We start from the raw sequence: 14,448 nt of genomic DNA, 5'->3' as shown, positions 1-14,448 counted from the left end.
ACTGGTCATTTGACTATTTCATCTATTTGATATTAATGCACTCTCACCTGTCAGTGTTTTACTGGGATTGTCCTGCTTGTATAAAGTGGCTGTATTCACCAAAATGATCAACATAAAATGGAGGGAAAAAAGATTGAGAGAACCAAACTGGACAGAGGAGCAGCACCTCTGTCCCCACAGCTCTGGGAGGAGAATAGTGTTGAAAGGTAAACTGGTCCCAGGATCACGGCGCAAAGAGAATGTGTTGTGAATTGCTGCTATCTAAATACAATAGAATTGAATAGTGTATATTATGGTACTTTATCTAGAGTGAGTATTTATTTTTCTGTGACTTTTTGTGAAATTGTTTTAAAATGTTTATTATTGAGAGCATTCTAGTCTATAATATATATATAAATTCCTCTGTACTATGTTTGTACATTTATTTACGTTTTATACATGATTGTTAATTATTTTTCCCATTATCCTATCATTTATATTTAAATCTTCTAGAGCCACACCTTTAACCCACCCGGCCGCTAAAATGTCTATATTCACTCTTATAGTTTCAATAAAGTTTATCTTACCCACATATTAATAATTGTATGATTGTTAAAGTAGTTTATGTACTCATTTCCTCCACTGTTAGGTGGTGGAACAGCCCCTTAGCTCTCTCTGTTTCCACCATCTTATCTGCTTCAGACACTCTTGGCCTCACTAAAAGTCCTCCTCACCACTGCTGACATTTGGGAAACTTAAAAAATTATGTCACTAAGACTTTTATGATTGTTTATAAAGACGGCCACCGGCCTCAGTCTCGGGCTTTGTTCACACTGCTGCCAAATATGATACTAATCTGATCTTTTTTTCCCATATGTGACCTGTATCTGTCTTTTTCGGGACAGTGTGAACGGCCCAATTATGGCCAAGTACACGCACAACACATAATTGAGACATACTGGGAAGACAGAAAGCAATATATATATATATATATATATATATATATATATATATATATATATAGATAGATAGATAGATAGATAGATAGATAGATAGATAGATAGATAGATAGATAGATAGATAGATAGATAGATAGATAGATAGAGAGAGAGAGAGAGAGTTTTTGTTTAAATGTATGTACTTTATAACGGAGAATATACATTGGCATTAGTTGAGTCCAACACTAAGGACATTTGTAGGTTCGATCCCCATCCAAGGATCCTTTTCTACTGTCTTATGACAGATTGTGTTGAATTTTAAGCTCAAGTAAATAATTTAAATGCTTTGGTTGGAGCTTCAACAACAAGGGAAACAATGGTCCCGCCTTTGTTCAAGGCAGGAATCAAGGCAGTCAAAACTTGCTGCCCTGATTCCCAGCTGCACAGCCAGAACCTGGATCTCCTTGAGGGACAGAAGAAATATAGAGAGGGCGGCTTGACTAGAGTGACGCAGCTCTTCTGATAAACAGTGAGGAAAAGTAAAAGAATAATAAAAGAAAAAGATGGTAAAGAAGACATGAGACTAAATTTTCCAAGAATGAAGGCCCCACAGCCCCAGCAGCCAGAGGGACTTTACATCTGTCTGGAATTAAAAAGAGACAAACAGTTCTACTGCTGTTGTGGAAAACTGAAGTTGAGAGAAAAGGAGATGAGCAAGTTCTAAAGAATTTTGTCAGACTAACTTCTTTAGTCACACAGAAAACTACACAGACTGATAGACAGGCACTTATTGGACTCCCATAGCATATTACGGCACAGCAAAGTAGACATCTGACCTTAGTTAGCGGTTTTAGAATAAAATATTACATTTTAAATCAAACGATAGAGACTTACACGTAACATATAATTACACAACTCATACTATTTAAATCAGAACATAACATCTAATTGTCATGATGCAGCTGAAGGCTGCATTCTGAACAGTTCTTGCTCCTTCCCCAGTGCAGCCCTGATTGGGAACACTTGTCAGGCTGCAATCAACCTTGGATTCATTCCCTCTGCTCACGTCTCTATAATAACTCGCCTCAGTTTGTTCATAGTCACCGGTTCGTCTCCAGTCCTCCGAACATCATGCCTGTCCTGTTCCTGCTTGTGTCCTGGTCCTGGTCCTGTTCCTGTCTGTTCCCGTTTGCCAGTTCCTGCATCCCTTCAACCACGTCTGGTAAATGGACTCTGGTTCTCATCATCCACTTCTTGCTACTTTAATAAACTCTGGAAACCAGCTCTGTGTGTGTGTGCTGTGTTCTGGGTTCATCCAAGACAAATCACGACAGAAATCAGTTAATCTTCTGGAAATTGATGTGTTCGGTTCAGTATTAGAGTTGTTATTTACTGGCAGCTGTTTTGGTTTTAATGAAATTAACTACAGGTGCACTAAAGGGACAACAATGAAACAATCTCAAAAAACCTGAATAGTTTTGCATGCCACAGGCAGGCATTTTTTTCTCTCATTTCTTTTGACTGCTTCCTAGTATTTTTGAATTACCAGGGTCATTGCCTACTAGTATCTTGAGGTGATACCTGAACCCTACTGAGGTTGTAAAGGCAGGCCAACTCCACAAGGATAGAGTACATCAATATGTGCCATAGCCAGAATGCTGCTGTGTCTCCCAGCAAAGTCTCAAGTGCATAAAGGAGATTCCAGGAGACAAGCTCTCCAGGAGAGCTGGATAGGGTCGTCGGATGCCATTAACTCATCAGGATTAGTATCTGCTCACAAGCACAGGCCATTTACATTTTAAACAATCTACCTGAGTATTGTTTCTAACCATGTCCATCGCTTTATTACCACAGTAAACCCATCTTCTAATGGCTGCTTCCAGTAGGATAATGCACCAACCCACAAAGCTCAGATCATGTCCAACTGTTTTATTAACAGTTAGGTCACTTTACTCCCATTGCCTCCACAGTCACCAGATCTTAATCAAAAAGGTCACGTTGAGCATATGGTGGTAATACAGATTTTTGAAATGGCTGCGCAATCAACAAATCTGCAGAAACTATGAGATCATACCATCATAACAATATGGAGCAAAATCTCAAATACATGTCAAAACAAAATTAAGACAAATCTGAAATCATATTTCTCCAATTTTAGCTTCCCTTCATTGGCTTCCTGTTAAATCAAGAATAGAATTTAAAATTCTTCTTCTAACGTATAAAGCCCTTAATAATCAAACTCCATCATATATCAGAGCTCTGATTACCCCGTATGTTCCTAACAGAGCACTTCGCTCTCAGACCGCAGGTCTGCTGGTGGTTCCTAGAGTCTCTAAAAGTAGAATGGGAGGCAGATCCTTTAGCTATCAGGCTCCTCTCCTGTGGAACCGACTCCCAGTTTTGGTCCGTGAGGCAGACACCCTGTCTACTTTTAAGACTAGGCTTAAAACTTTTCTTTTTGACAAAAATTATAACTAGTGACTCATGTTACTCTCAGCTACCTTTATAGTTTTACTGCTATAGGCTTAGGTTACTGGAGTATATCAGGATCTAATTTTCTCACTCTATTGAGTTCTACTGTTCTTCAATTATGCATTATGTGTTGTCATTTCTGCTTTAACTTTCTGTTCTCTCTCTTTTCTCTTCATAGTAGGTACACCTGGTCTGGTGTTCTGTTAACTGTGACATCATCCAGAGAAGACGGCTCACCCGCTACTACCATCTAATGTAGAACAGATTACTAGATCAATGTGTGCTTCTGTGCTTTTTGTTTCTCTTGTTGTGTCTCTGTTCTGTCTTCTGTAACCCCAGTCGGTCGAGGCAGATGACCGTTCATACTGAGCCCGGTTCTGCCGGAGGTTTTTCCTTCCCGTTAATGGGTGGTTTTTCTTCCCACTGTCGCTTCATGCTTGCTCAGTATGAGGGATTGTAGCAAAGCCATGTACAATGCAGATGACTCTTCCTGTGGCTCTACGGTTCCCCAGGAGTGAATGCTGCTTGTCGGGACTTTGACGCAATCAACTGGTTTCCTTATATAGGACATTTTTGACCAATCTGTATAATCTGACCCAATCTGTATAATATGATTGAACTTGACTTTGTAAAGTGCCTTGAGATGACATGTTTCATGATTTGGCGCTATATAAATAAAATTGAATTGAATTGAATTGAAATAAACGTAGATACAACCAATAGTATCAAGCTGCAAAGTAGCAGGTGAGTGTAAATTAACATATCAAATTCTGCCCACTTAGGTTTGGAGTTTACATAAAAACGCAAATTACAACAAAATTACTTTATGCTCCCGTTGTTAAGGTATTCTATATTAAAAACAATGGACATTTATTTTAAGACAACAGAGAAAGTACCAGAGTGACCACAAATGTCTAGATCACAAATTATGGAGCACAATGTTTTGAAGTGCTTCCCCTTCCCTCACCTGTTGCTCCTCACTGCGGCTAGCTGGTGGGTAGAAAATACCTATACCTTCCCTCAGTTAATAGACAGAGACAAGTGATGATGCTTGAAAAGTGGAACCTAACTGAGCACCACCTGAACATCACTCCGATTTACATAACAGTGTTTTAAACCTATAGCTAACAGTAAAAATACTTAACCAATTAATGTTCTGCTATACTGTTTGATAAGCAACAAACTGCAAGCTAGCTAAGTGATCAAATGTTAATTAACAAGCTAATATCAGCTTACACTCCAAGCGTTTCTCCCCAGAGAAAAGGAAACTAGAATATTTGGTGTAACAAGAACTTAGCAAGAGTAAATTCTATGTTTTTGGCTTCAGTTTGAAAACCAAAGAAACAAAAGCTATAGATAACATATCGGTAACGACCAATGATATATTGTGTTATCAATAGTGGGAATAATTGTTGCTTTAAGGCAGCCTCAAGGGAGCACAGTGTCCTGTGCCCTATTTGTATAGGCCCCAAGCCTGTATAAATGTAGAGGAAAGCATTAGGAAAGGTATCTTGCATAAAACCTTTGCCAAATTTACCATGCAATTCAAGAAAACAATCTCCATACTGGATCGGTCAAGACCTGGGTTAACAACGGTCACCTTTGAATACTGACCGACAAAGTATTGATGGAAATAGGGCAAATATTGGTCAACATAGAAAAGGAGGAAAATGTGTCCGTAGTCAAAGAGATAAGAGGGAAGGCAATGGTAGACAAACTACTCAGTATCATCAATGTACAGATCCCACTGGTCATAAATTACTCTGTTAAAAAGTAAACAAACACATATTTTCCGTTATGATCCCACAGAGGTAAATTTGTCTCTATGTTTAACCCATCCCTTAGGGAGCAGTGTGCTGCCACACACTTGAAAGAGCTTGAAAATCTGAAAAGTTCTTTTAACAATGCATTGTGTAGTTAAGAATAATCGGGAAAATGTTCTGCTATTTTGTGAGAGAACAGTGACTCTAAACATAATAATAATAATAATAATAATAATAATAATAATAATAATAATAATAATAATAATGTCTGTTTATTGGACGCAAGCATGGCTGCCATTCTGCACCTACGGTCCCTCTTGACCACCACAATCACACAGTCACACAAACACATTCCTACATGGACAAGTTGGATTAACTGTTTTGCCCAGAGATGATGACAATATGCGCTTGGGTGGGATTCAATCTCAGATGCATAGAAGATTACCAAACACAGTCAACACTAACAAAAGCTTTCATAGAAATGTAGTCCAGTAAAAGGTATAATTTTATCATTAAAATGAAGTGGACTGAATGTAATCTGTTCCAAAAAATACAACTCAAGTAACGTACAAATTCTTAAAAACTGTATTTAAGTACAATACTCAAGTAAATTTGTTTTGCTACTGCCAGCCTCTGTCCAGGACTGAGAGTAGAGACTTTGGAAGTTGGCACTATGACATGATGCAAAATAGGCATCAACATTCAGGCTGAACGCAGTCTGTCCCCCTTGCTTAAACAAGCAAGAGGGACAGACTGCTGTTTTGATTAGTGATGCACCCATCTGTGTTTTTTTTTAAGCTTTTACAAGCCGAGTTATTCAGATTTCCATTTGGAATTATAATTCAGTTAATTGAAAATAGTTGTTTCTGCCTTCCTAGTGGGGGCTGTCACTAAATACTTATTTTAGTAATCCGAGTAGCCAGTACTACTCTACAATTAGAAACTTTTTGACCAGTCTGTATGATTTGATTGAATTTCACTTTGTAAAGTGCTTTGAGATGACATGTGTTGTGAATTGGCGCTATATAAATGAAATTGAATTAAATTGAAATAAGTGAATTCTGTTCATCAGCTAATTTCTCTGAGTCTCTAGTTTCAATTAATCAAACCAGGCAGAGACACCCTGCTGGCACTACCAAAAAGTGGTGGTAAACTACCAAGCTGTTAACCATTGGCCATGGTACTTAAAGTGATCCTGCATTTATGATTTTACTCTGATTATTGTGTTATTTGGAAGGGATTATAAAGTGGAAACAACAGGCACAGGTCAGCTATGCTTTTAGACCCAGCATGCTCCCACTACTCCTCATCGATCCGAAGGGTGATGTGCTATTTTATTGCAGTGTCAATCCTTTAAATGCATTCCTTGAGTTTATGTGAAACTATGCACTACAGTGGAGCCGTTTTCCAGATAATGTGATATTCCCCCTGCCTTGGTACATGTTCTTCTTATCAGGTTATGTTGGCAAAAAAACATGATGGGGTCATTGCATCTTCTGCTGACTCTTTGTTGTTTCCTGACTGAGGGTCTGATTATAAAAGCCAGTTATTTCTTTTAGGGACTTCTATCTGTATTGCAGCATGGTGCCATGTTGGATCTTGCATTCATTTTACAAGACCCAAACTAATAATATTATTGGCACAATGTTTAAAGTAACAGGATCAGACATGAAACTAACATCTGCTGTCAGGTTACTGGAAAGCACGGCAAGAGTCAGACGTCATTCACTGGCATCAAAGCCAAGAACCCTGTTGGGTTTGAAAGCTTTGCAGTTATGCATAAAACTGATTTCTAACAACTCCATAAGAATACATCAAGTGAAACCCAAAAAAGACACTGCAAGCGATCTTTCATGGTTTGTTGTGCAGATGTGAAGTTAAAGGGGAAACTGGAGTATTGTTACCTCATCTGGATACTCCATTAATCCAGTGGTTCTATGTCATTGTGTGTATATCTGTAAGTGACACACACACACATGCACAGGCTGAGTCATAGCACACAGCTGCCTGTTTCAACAGCAAACAGTAGAAAAACCATTAGTACACAAACACACACACACAGAGCGAGAGGGAGAGTCATGTTTCCATCACTTCAGGGAATATTCAATTTACTTACAACATTTTCCTGGATAATTAAGTCACCTCCAACCACCACAACCTGGCCAACCTTTACCCTGAGCTATATCCTAACACAGCACAAAAACAGATGCAGGTACCGGTCTTCTGGACAAATCAGAGGACACGACTGCTCAAGTTCTAAGTGACAGCAGTCCGACTCTCAGGGCTAAGCAAGGCTGACAAAGAGGCTCCATCAAAGTGCTTAGCATGTCTACAGGTACCAGGGGCATCATGTATAAAGCGTGTCTGTTGCAAAAAAAAAAAAAAAAAACCTGCAGCGCAAAGTAGTACGCACAACTCGGGATGTATAAACATGAATGCACGAATATGTGCAGCAGCCACGCTAACTTTTTCAATCAACAATAACAAACCATATACAGCCATTCTATACAGAAAACCATCCAAGATAATAATTGTGATTTTCTGTATAGAAGTGAATCTGTAAGCCCCAGAATCAAGCACCTGCAGGTGTTTGTATATGTAATGTTTATCCATAACAAAATGCTCACAAGTGCCCTGTGATATACTGGCGACCTGTCCAGGGTGTACCCTGCCTCTCGCCCATTGATAGCGGGAGATGGGCACCAGCACCTCTCGCGACCTCATGATGGATAAGCGTGTAAGAAAATGGATGGATGGATGGATGGATGGATGGACTCACAAGTGGTCATGAGAAACCAAAGACCCACCCACCAAAGTGCCGTTGTAGACACCGGGGGAAGCAGAACCCCAGACGCTCAAAAGAACCCCCAGAGCAAAGATCCCCAAGAGGGACAAGCACAGGGATAGCTGCCTCCCCCATCCCAGAGAAGAGCAGAGAGGAGACCCAGGAAACCCTCAACAGCCACAGTGCTAAAAACTCTGGAATCTGCGAAGACGAACCTGTGGGCTCCACTGGTAACCAGCTACGCTGAACCAGATCCAGCAATGGGCCCAGAGACCCGAGGCCAAGGGGTGCCCCGGCGGGGCCCTGACAGAGCCAAGGGCACCAGGCCCCGCGAAGCAGCCACCAGGAATGAGCCAGCACACACCCAGACAACCAGCCCGGACACCGAGGACCATCAATGCAACAGTGGGTCAAGACGCCAACCAACGAAGGGAAGCAGGACAGGGGAATGGGCTACCCACCTAGTGGAGACCTGAGATGTCACAGGAGAATCCAAACCCAACCTGACATAAAGCCAAACAGAAAATCAGATATGCAGTCACATTCACACATTCCCACCCTAGTGCTCCAACATGCATACACTCTTACCTGAACAACCCCCTTCAGGAAGGCAGCTGGCACCCCCCATGCGCCACACCCAGAACCCTCAATTTCTAAATGCAAATGGGGCAGAGAAAGCCACCAGGGGAGAAGCCTACACAATCAGCCACATCACAATGTTGTGGATGATCATTTGATTCTGTCAGTTTATCTATGTCACAGCTGATAACATATGGCTGATTGTAGCAGCAGTTTATATATGGTGATTAATGAGCCACCTAACACTTTCTAATAACCACAGATATTAGTAACAGATACAGCAGCAGAAGTGGGAAGATATACAGCTCTCCAAACAAATATGGCACACAGATGTGACATGTCTATGTCACCATAGGGTGGGTGGAATGAAAGATGATGTCATTTAAGAGTAATAATCCCCTGTGAGTCAGGCCACCATTCATCTTTATGTAATGGATAAAAACAATGTGGAGACTGAACCTCTGTGTTTATCTAGGTGTGTTTATACATAGGACTTAATATGATTCTGCAGACATAATCTCAATAAGGCCAAATATTTGTGTTTTATCATTAGTTGTTTCAGGCTTACAGGTGAGCCATCATGGTGCATCTCTGGATAGTACCAGAACAATCATAACACAGACCTGATACAAATATGACCATTCTACAGAATTGGGTATAAGATGATAAACTCCTTTGCTGTCCCACAATGGGGAAATTTGGGTGTGACAGTGGCAAAAAACCCCAAAAATAAACAAACACTGAGGGACACACTAAAACATTAATCCAAAAACAGCTAATCTAATTAAGAGTTCGTTCTAGAGCAACAAAGTATGAATTTATCAAATGAAAACCAAAATATTGCAGTTATTGATAATATGATGTAATATTCAAGTTAAATAGAGGAAAGACAGCAGCTGATTTACAAAATGATAGGAGAAGATATTCAATGTGCATGACTGTACAGCAACATCTTGATCTCTGATGTCCTCAATGCTTCTGATACATTTATTTTCCCAATAACTGCATTCAACAGCTGCAACAACCTGCAACCTCATTTGATATCTAACAGCAGCTATCAGAGATTTAACTGAATTAGTCTGTACATTTTTAAGAAAAACATTTCTTTTTTATACAAACTAATCATTGCTACAAATAGAAGCACAAAATAAATCGCTGACTGAACAGAATTAGGGGGTTTTCTGCTTAACTGCCCTCACCAGTGATCAGCTGTTTGGAATAATCTGATCTCTCTCTGGTCAGTAAATGTGTTTTCACCCAAAAGCTAACAGATTGCATTCATAACCCTGTTCAGTGTGGCAGGTGTCTGAGTTTTCTGAGTGAAAATTACTCAAAGATGGGGAAACTTGCCTCTCTTTACATAAAAAATTATTTTACACACAATTTTTGTCTCTAAAGAGTGTTATAGTCCTTCTTGTCATTTCAACCATGGCTTCTGTACCTGTGCAGGTTGAGAGAAGCTGTGGCTTATTTTATTATTAGTTCAGGCTAATCTGTGATCCAGATATTTATCCCACTGCATTATTTTATCTTTGAAAAATATTCAAGACATTCTTCCATATAGGCCTACAATAAAGAAAACGTTATGTGTGTGTGTGGGTTGGGGGGTGGGGGGGGGGGGGTAGTTTTTACAACACCGTATAACATCAATCTTTGGTTAAACAAGCACAGTTTGTAGAATATTTTCAGAGCTATGAGCCCAGATCACTGCTAATGAGGTGGGATTCTTGTTGCTGCATGCTGGAGTTTTTCCTTCTGGGTTCCTCCTACAATCTTTTCTTTTTCATTCGGACATCTTCTAAGAAGATGAAGGTAAAGACTGTTTTCAATCCTGTCCGGTAGTCCATTATTCTCTGTTATGTTTTAAAGACAATACGCCTATAGCATCTGCAGGCCTGTTGCTGGTTAATGTTACACTGTCTCTGCTGGGCTAGCACTGACACAGCAAAACAGGCTGCGCAACTCCACACTACAGCAGTGCTGCATTAGGTTCATTTCTGTGTGAAAATGTTTTTTGCCAAAAATAAAGTCCTCGACATGTGTACTTTACAAAAACAGACAATGGACATGTCTGGTGCATTTTAGAGACATTCTGTACAGCTCAAACGTTGTGTCTTAAATGTCTTCAAAGAGTAAAACAACTTGAAGTCATGTCTCTTTAGAGCTGCTAAACAGCTTAAGTACTGAGGAAGAAACCAAAAATTGAGAGAGTGAACCCGTGTGTCCCTCTGCAGAAGATCTGCTCTCTCACACCCTCCCTCTGTTTCACCCCTGGGACTACGAGGAATTTCCTGTGAGAAGGAGGATGACTTTTCCATACACTTGGTGGGAGATGCACAGATAGAAAGACGGGGAGAAAAAAAAAACACCCACCAACAACAAATACATCAGTTCCTGGCCTGGTTTGACCTGTTGCTGCCATCAGTGAAAATGTGGAGAGATTACTTGATAAAGCTGGAACAAAACCATGGAGTCAGACAAGATGTTGGCAGAGTTTTTGTTTTGCAGCAGGCCTCCCCAGACACCAAAAATGCAAGTTCTCACAACAAACGTGGATCCATTCCAGAGGTTCAGCACAAACCAGAGAAACCAACCTATCCTTATCCAAACAGAAACCAGCCGAGAGATATTACAGCCTTCCAACTATTGCACCAATTAGTCCTTGGCAATTACAATATTGCACATTATGAAATTATGATGACAAATACAAATCAGTGCATTGTACAGCTACTAGGTATTATCAATATCTGTAGTAGGTGCTGTTGTTAATGTTGCTGTCACCTTGAATCTACAAGGAGTTACTATAGGTAGAAGACCATAAACACCTTCTAGATAAAGAACAGTGTCCAGGAGTGGATGGAGACGAGTGTCAGAGGTGCTTTGTTACAGAAGGAGTGCTGGAAGCATAAAACGGGAGGATTAGGAAAATGGTAGTGACATTTAGGTTGGTGGAGACTGGGCACTAACAGACAGGCAAGAGGCAGAGCTGAAGATGTTAAGATGTTCAGAAGGACTGACCAAAAGGGGCAGGGTTAATACAGGGAACCATAAAGGGCTTACAGAGAAAGGATGAGTAGACTAAAGGTCAAGGCAAATATCTGGAAACACAGTTCTACAAAAATGTTGCTGGTGTACTATACATAGAAATTGTGTGGCCTGTTTTCTATGCAAAGTAAAGCTGAACAGTGGTGAGTGAGAGTGCTGCAACAAATTGTTGCAAAGTTTACATGATTCTATTGATAAAAAGCAGTTCAAAATTCAGCTATTAAAGTCTGCACAATCAGAACAGCAACAGAAACAGAAATGCCTAAACCAGGCCAGTCATTCACTGTTCAATGGTGTTCTAACAAAAAGTGATGCCATTTTTGCCCAGGGTTGCAAATTATCCATTTCAGATGAATATTTAGACCACAGTCATCTACACGCTTAAAAATAGTACATTTTGTTTGTTTTTATCCAAGTTAAGATTAAATACTAAGAGATTTAGACTTTTTGGAGAAAAACTGAAAAAGCCAGATTTCAGTTTAGAAGTCTTTCCTCCCTCAAGGCTCAGAGCTTTGGGGATACCCTTAATGCTTGTTCTCAGAAATTATTCTAGGAATTAGGTCTTGATTATCAACTAGATGGAACAGTTTGATTGATGTTACACAAGTCTTGCCTTGTATCCTTCAAAGACTCAACTATGCAATTTAAAGTTTGCTGGGAGGAGCCAGTAAACATGGTCCCACAGATCTAACGAATATGTTGGAGCTGGGGAGATGACAGGTATGTTTAAAGTACTCCTTTGATAAAGGGGCGGTAGTGGTGGTAAAGAAGCTGGTCTGAGTTGCGTTTAAAGGGTCCCCGCTGCTATAAAATCCAATCTGTTGCTTGAACAGGTCTTCTGTCAAATTGGTGCCGCATCTGCCAGAGAAAGACTGGACAGAGGACACTTCTGGGGTCCAATCTGCCTTAACTCAGTTCAATCTAGGATTTCTTCTCCTTCTCTCTGGGTTAATCGCTCCACTTGAAATGAGATTTTGTTTGTCTGTCTCATCTCTCTGGATGAAGTGAAGACACTGGTGCTGAGGGTAAACTGGGTGGTGGCATAAGTAAACTAACATTAACTAACCTTTACTATCAAACACAATCATAAGACGGATACAACAGCAGACAATTTTAATAAAACTGTGACAAGGGTTTCCTAAACTGTGTCAAAAGGTCTGCACAGTGGTACAGCTGTTAGCACTAGTTAGATTTGAATCTTGGTTAGGGATTTTTTTTTTTTTATCTGCATGCAGTTCCCATATTCTCGCAGTGCATGTGTGGATTCTTTCTGGAGTCTATGTCTTGGTCCTGTCTTCCAAAAACATGACTGTTAGGTTAACTGGTCTCAGCCTGAGGTTTGAGTATGTGCACAGTTGTTAGTCGTGTGTGTGTGTTGACCTGGGTTCCAGCGTGTACCCCACCTCTTGCACATTGACTACTAAAGATAGGCACCTCTTCAACCCTGTAATGTATACGTGGGAATAGAAAATGGATGGAACTGGATAATGTCCAAGAGGGTCATTAAAGATTAAAAATGATGGGAGGTTAAAGAAATTATCAGAACAACGATCACTGGTACCAGTGCTGATGATAATTACTAATACTTCTGGCTTTACCTTTAGTATTAATACTTTTTGCATACCATGAAAAATTTGATCAAATCTGTGGCAATACTGATAACTAATGAATTTGAACAGATCAGTCATGATACAACATTTTACATTATTACATGCTTGCTATCAGAATAAAATAGTTATAGTATTTCGGCGTCACCTTATCACCAGCAAACAGCCATTAGGACGAGAAAAGTAGCAAGAAACCAGGGCAGGTACAAGTCGCCTTTAACCAGTCTCTTAGTTAGCAGGAAAGCCAGCAGGACACACCATGGAAAAACAAGCAGGAGTATAGCTAAATGGGTTTCTGTAATGTTAATCCAAAGTTGTGAAGCTCTTCCTTTGAGTCATTACCCTCTGTTATTTGATTAAATTACTTTATTCCATGATGTGAAAGCAATGTTACCCCTTCTAAACTTGGAAGGGTTGAAGTATATTAAAAAAAGTCTTAAAACACACTACATTAAAAGGGATTTTTCGGTAGAAAGGAATGTTGTATACCAGAGTAAACTAGAATCGAAGAAGGCGCCCGCCTAGTGGTGGGCATTACCGTCAAAGGCAGAGCTTCCGAGTTCCTTGGTCGTAGGCTCTCATCGCTTGGGGATTTTAAATCAAACCTTCTGAGTGAAAAGGATTTATCTTTATCAAAACCTGCCGACCAGGAAAACTTTGCGTCTGCAGAGCTGCAAACTGCATATTTCGATCTGAGACGCAGCTAATGACCTAACTGGCGACAGCCGACAGTCAACGTTTCCCATTCATTTGCTACGGTAGTCCTAAACCACTACTGACATAATACACTTTTTGGCCACAAGCGTAATTTTGGGGGCGTTGTTTCCACTTCTTTTCGTAGAGCCGTTTTTAATAGAAAGAAGAAAAGGCAAAAACGGTCCCAACAAAAGGTTGTAACGTTTACATTTGTAACCTCTGCCTTACATAAAGAAATAGAGGAGAGATCAAAAGTTAGCACACAGCTTCAGTCGCTTCAGCTAGAAACCACTGATCAAGCCCGAAATCTGGGTGTAGTGATGGACTCAGACCTGAACCTCCAAAAGCATTTACAGACAATGACAAGGTCGGCTTTCTATCACCTGAGGAACATTTCCAGGATTAAAGGACTGATGTCTCAGCAGGATCTGGAAAAACTAATCCATGCGTTTATATTTAGTAGAATTGATTACTGCAACAGTGTTTTCACAGGTCTGCCTAAAAAGTGGACCAGACAGCTGCAGATGATCCAGAACTCTGCTGCCCGCGTCCTCACTAAGACTAAGAAAGTAGAGAACATAACC

At 40.2% G+C, this 14,448-nt stretch overlaps 1 protein-coding gene across 4 annotated transcripts in view; it reads right to left on the bottom strand.

Annotated features, from left to right (window-relative positions):
• The window catches only part of raph1a (Ras association (RalGDS/AF-6) and pleckstrin homology domains 1a), a 199,550-nt gene that overhangs the window by 177,134 nt on the left and 7,968 nt on the right, over positions 1-14,448 (bottom strand). The window lies entirely within an intron of this gene.

Source organism: Fundulus heteroclitus, chromosome 7 (genome assembly GCF_011125445.2).
Source record: "Fundulus heteroclitus isolate FHET01 chromosome 7, MU-UCD_Fhet_4.1, whole genome shotgun sequence".
NCBI lineage: Eukaryota > Metazoa > Chordata > Actinopteri > Cyprinodontiformes > Fundulidae > Fundulus > Fundulus heteroclitus.
Note: the sequence above shows the minus strand (reverse complement) of the source record. Positions and strands in the feature narration are given on the sequence as shown.